Source organism: Anarhichas minor, unplaced genomic scaffold, assembly GCF_050575085.1.
Source record: "Anarhichas minor isolate MPS153535 unplaced genomic scaffold, ASM5057508v1 ptg000037l, whole genome shotgun sequence".
NCBI lineage: Eukaryota > Metazoa > Chordata > Actinopteri > Perciformes > Anarhichadidae > Anarhichas > Anarhichas minor.
This window is the reverse complement of record NW_027466483.1, coordinates 1,095,001-1,100,000: the sequence shown is the minus strand read 5'-3', so window position 1 is coordinate 1,100,000 and position 5,000 is coordinate 1,095,001. Positions and strand designations below refer to the sequence as shown.

Here is a 5,000-nt window from a genome sequence, read left to right as displayed (position 1 = left end):
AGTCTTGCTGCAGTCGGAGATAGGGTCCTCCCTGGACTTTGCTGATGTCTCCAACTTGTCAGTTGACTGTTCCCCCCTGATGCTGCCGGACGCGTCTGACACAGAAATGGACGCAGAACAAGTGCAAACGGTGAGGAAAAGGAATTCTGATTTATTAAAGAAAGGAGGTAATAGGAAGAAAGTGCAAAAAAAATAATGGGAATATCTGTATTTGGGTTTTTGCATCTTTCCTTACTGTTTGCCCTCATGGCTCTGGACTCTTTTTCTATAACTTCATTCAATACGAATGGATTCAAAAACATACTGAAGATCCAAGCAGTTTTAGAGAAATATAAGCATGCTGACTTTCTCTGCCTTCAGGAAACTGGGTGGGATCAGGATACTGTAAAGTGTGTACAAAAAATGTGGAGTGGAGAAGTTCAGGCTCAGGAGGGAGCTGGGAGAGCTAGGAGGGTAGCTCTTTTAATCAATAAGAATCACAGCAATAACAGCAAGGTAATTTATAAAGCCGATGATGGCAAATGCCTAATAATTGACTGTTTATTCAATAATGAAGTAATCAGACTTATAAACATCCACGCTCCAAACATAGAAGAAGATCGCAGGATCTTCTTCAAAAGCTTGGATAAATGGATTAACAATAAAACCATCCTACTGGGGGATTTTAACACCACTTTGAGCAATAGCGACAGCTCCCATGACAAATGCAAATGTGACACCAGTAGAACAGCTTTAAAAGATCTTATGACGAATAAAAACATGGTCGACGCATGGCGTGTGGTGAACCCTGGGTCGAGAGTCTATTCCAGAAGGCAGGTTGTGTTGGGTGTTTTAAAGCAGTCCCGTATAGACCTGGTCCTGGTGGCCTCTGGCCTAGTGAAAAAAGCCTCGGGTGTAAAGTACACCTTTAATACTTGGAGCGATCATGCATATGTTGACCTAAAGCTAGGTGATAATACCGGAAAAAGGGGAAAAAGCACTTGGTGCTTTAACAATAGCTTGTTAGAGGACAAAGAATATAAAGAAAAGATAACCAAATTTCTGACCCAATGTGCCTATGACGTTCCTTTTGTGGAAAATAAAATCACATTTTGGGATGAAATTAAATTAAGAATAAAAAAAGTCACTATAAAGTATAGTAGGGACAAAAATTGGGTCAAGAAGAGAGAGGAGAGTATATTAAATGAACTACTAAATATAGAAATAGATAGAATGGAGCTAAACAACAGCCATAATAGCGAGAAGTACGAGCTTTATAGAGCTAAACTAGCAGGAATTGAGGCCCACCGTTGCAAGGGTGCTGCGGTCAGAAGTAGGTCTCTTTTCCTGTTAGAGGGGGAAAAAAGCACGGCTTTCTTTTTAGGACTGGAGAGAGCAACTCAGGAAAAGCAATTCATTGCAGAACTAAAAGATGACAATAATAAAACTTTTACGGAAAACAGTGACTTATTGAGGCTAGCTCATAGTTACTATAGCTGTCTGTACAAAGGGCAATGCCCAAAAGAACCTCACATACAGCAGCTAACAAATCAGGTTAAAATTCAGATCAGTGATAACGACAAAACATTTTGTGACTCACCTACCACAACCGGGGAGATAGAGGCAGCGATACAGGGGCTTAAAAAGAACAAAAGTCCTGGATCAGATGGCCTCACTGCGGATTTCTATTGCTGCTTTTCTGAGTTGCTCTCTCCAGTCCTGTTGAAAGTTCTGGAGGAAATGGAGGTACAAAATGATACCTCGAAGACAGTGACCGAAGGTATAATTACGTTGATTTATAAAAAAAAAGGTACAAAAGATGAACTTAAATTCTATAGACCAATTAGTCTCCTAAATACGGACTATAAAATATTTGCAAAAGTGCTCGCAAATAGACTGAGAGAGGTGATAACAACTGTTGTTTCAGAGACCCAGTCCTACAGTATCCCTGATAGAGACATTAGTGATAACATCATCGCAGTGAGAGATATCGTCGATAAAATGTCTGAAGAGGGGGGGTGCATATTGGGCATAGACCTCGAAAAAGCCTTTGATAGAGTAGAACAGGTTTTTATGTGGGAGGTACTGAAGAGCTATGGGTTTGGCGCGGGTTTTATTAACCGGGTTAAGCTCCTCTACAAAAGAGCGGAGAGCAGAATAAAAGTAAATGGATTCCTCACGGAGCCTGTGGTGCTAGGACGCTCCATCAGACAGGGGTGTCCCCTGTCGGCCTTACTCTACAGTCTGGTAGCAGAGCCCCTAGCTCTTAGCATCACGAGTGACAACAGCATTGAGGGTTTTAAAACTGAGGGTAACAAAATGGTTAAGGTCATACAATATGCGGACGATATTAATATATTTATTAAAAACACGTCCTACATTGAACAGGTAATGACCCATATCGCAAACTATGAAAGGGCGTCTGGGGCAAAAATAAACATAACAAAATCTGAGCTTATGATCTTTAACGGAGATAAGGTGGACGCCGCTAAATGGGGCTTTAAAATCACAGATGACGAAAGGAAAATACTTGGTATTTATATAGGTAAAGATAGCATTAAAGCTAGAGACCGGAACTGGCAAGAGCTTCTAATAAGAATACGTAATACCTGTAACCTGTGGAAGGCCCGAGGGCTGACCATAAGAGGGAAGGTAATCGTATCTAATGCTCTAATTCTGTCCAAAATGAATCACATTTTGGGGTCTTGCGAGCTGCCGAGTTGGGCTTTAAATTCTTTAAACAGCGTGATCTCTTCTTTCTTGTGGAAGGCGCAGGGCAATATGATCGCTCGTAAGACTTTAATCGCAAAAAAAAGGGAGGGGGGCTTAGACCTGATTGACATAAGTGCAAAAAGAGATGCACTTAGGGTTAAATTGATAGGCCGGTTTTTGGATTCGAAGAGGCAGCACCCATGGAAAGATACCTTGGCAGGTCTCCTGGCAAAGTATGGTGAGAGGAGCAGCTACAATTTGTACGCCTTCTCTCCCAGAAATGTCACAGGAGGCTTTCCGGGGTTCTACCGTGAAGTGCTGGAGGCTTGGGACAAATTTCTGCCCCACCTTAGACCTGACGTAGAATATAAAGAGCATGTGATTCGGTTGCCTTTCCTAAATTCGCCCTTCTTCTCCCACAAAGGCAGACCCCTAGCGTCTAAGGCCCTCCGTGAGGCGGGCCTGACAACGCTGGGGGGCGTCTGTGGGAGAGGGGGTGAATTTTTATTTTTTGATAAAAACAAAACACTTATGGGACTGAAGAGGGCGGGAGGGGCGTTCAAAACTAAACAAATAATGGACTTAGGGATGAGCATCACCCAAGGGGTGGAAAAAAGTTGGCGTACGCTGACTTCTCGTGGTATTCTGATGCAGGATGATGCTGTGAATTTCCTCCTGTGCCAAGGGGCGAAGTCCACTCCACTTCCTCAAATAAAGACTAAAGTTATTTATGATATTTTGATTCAAAAGCTGATTAAAAGACCCGCAGCAGAACTTAGATGGGCAGCCATATTCCCCACCAAAACTGTAACATCCATTTGGTGCAACCTGGCAATACCTTTTTTATCGCATACAGTATTTAACACGGACTTTAAACTGAGGCACAGGAGGTTCTACACTAGCATTGTCCTGCATCAGATACACAAGCTGAAATTTCAGCGGCTTTGCCCAGTCTGTGGACTGGAGGACGAGGATTTCGAGCACCTCATACTGAGATGTGGTGCTCTTAGTGGTTTTAAAACATATGTCTGTCAGTTTTTAAAAACTGGCTGTGGTGCTACTGCGGCGCAACTGACAGAGTGGGACTGGGTGTGGCTCTTCGGCCTCCCCAGGCAGGGCAGAGGGGGCATTACGATGCAGGTGAACACGCTCCTCGCTTTCGCCAGGCATGCAGCAGTCCTAAGGAGGAATTATGCGTTGTTTGAAAGTAAACAAGTGAATGTAAAAGAACTCTTCAAAAATCTTTTGAAGGCTCACTTGGGACTGCTGCACGCCTGTAGGGAGGAGGTGTTCACCGAGCTGTTCATTAGTAGAACAGCTTTGTGTAAGGTTGGGGAGGGTGGGGGTCTGGTTTTTAATTTCTGAGGGTTAGTATAGTGGGGTGTTTTTTGGGTTTTGTTGATTGGTTTGTGCGGGTTTAGGTGTGTTGTATGATTAAATAAACGTTTTGATTGTAAATATGTTTAAACTAATTTTGGGGTGTATTTTTGTTCATCTTTTGTCATTTGTTGTAAGTAAAAACAGCTTTCTGTCAGTTAATTTATGGGGCGGTTTCATTTTATTGATTGGGTTTGCGGGTTTGGGTAAATGTCAAGTATCTGAAATCTAATTTAGAACTTTGTTTTGAGGGTTTATTTCTACCTTATTTGTTAAATAGCCAATGGCTGTTTTGAAAAAAAAAAAAGAAAAAAAAAAAAAAAGAAAAAAAAAAAAGGAGTTTGTGTTTGAATGTGTGCAAAAATTTAACATGTTGTATTTTTGATAATAAAAACAAGAGAAAAAAAAAAAATTCGCGCCCGATCTCGGAAGCTAAGCAGAGTCGGGCCTGGTTAGTACTTGGATGGGAGACCGCCTGGGAATACCGGGTGCTGTACGTTTTTTCACTTCTCTCTCCAAAAGGCAGAGGACACTGCTGCTTTTTCACTTGAGAAATATGAGAAAAAGGCAAGATTGAAGAAGAGATGCATACAAAGATGTGGGTCACGGTAAAAAGGGAAAAGAGAATCAATATATCAATATTTCCATATTTTTGGAATGTTAATTAATGAACTGGTTTAGGTTCGTTAACGTTTTAAAATTGACCTACTGTTGTAGGTTTTAAAGAACTATGTGTTGGAGACAAACTTGCTTACGGCCATACCTCTCTGTTCGCGCCCGATCTCATCCGATCTCGGAAGCTAAGCAGAGTCGGGCCTGGTTAGTACTTGGATGGGAGACCGCCTGGGAATACCGGGTGCTGTAAGTTTTTTCACTTCTCTCTCCAAAAGGCAGAGGACACTGCTGCTTTTTCACTTGAGAAATATGAGAAA

At 42.0% G+C, this 5,000-nt stretch overlaps 1 non-coding gene across 1 annotated transcript; it reads left to right on the top strand.

Annotated features, from left to right (window-relative positions):
- Positions 1-4,817: 4,817 nt before the first annotated feature.
- On the top strand, positions 4,818-4,936 carry LOC142966647 (5S ribosomal RNA). Its single transcript, XR_012958129.1, has one exon. It is a non-coding gene; the product is annotated as a 5S ribosomal RNA (ribosomal RNA).
- The last annotated feature ends 64 nt before the right edge of the window (positions 4,937-5,000 follow it).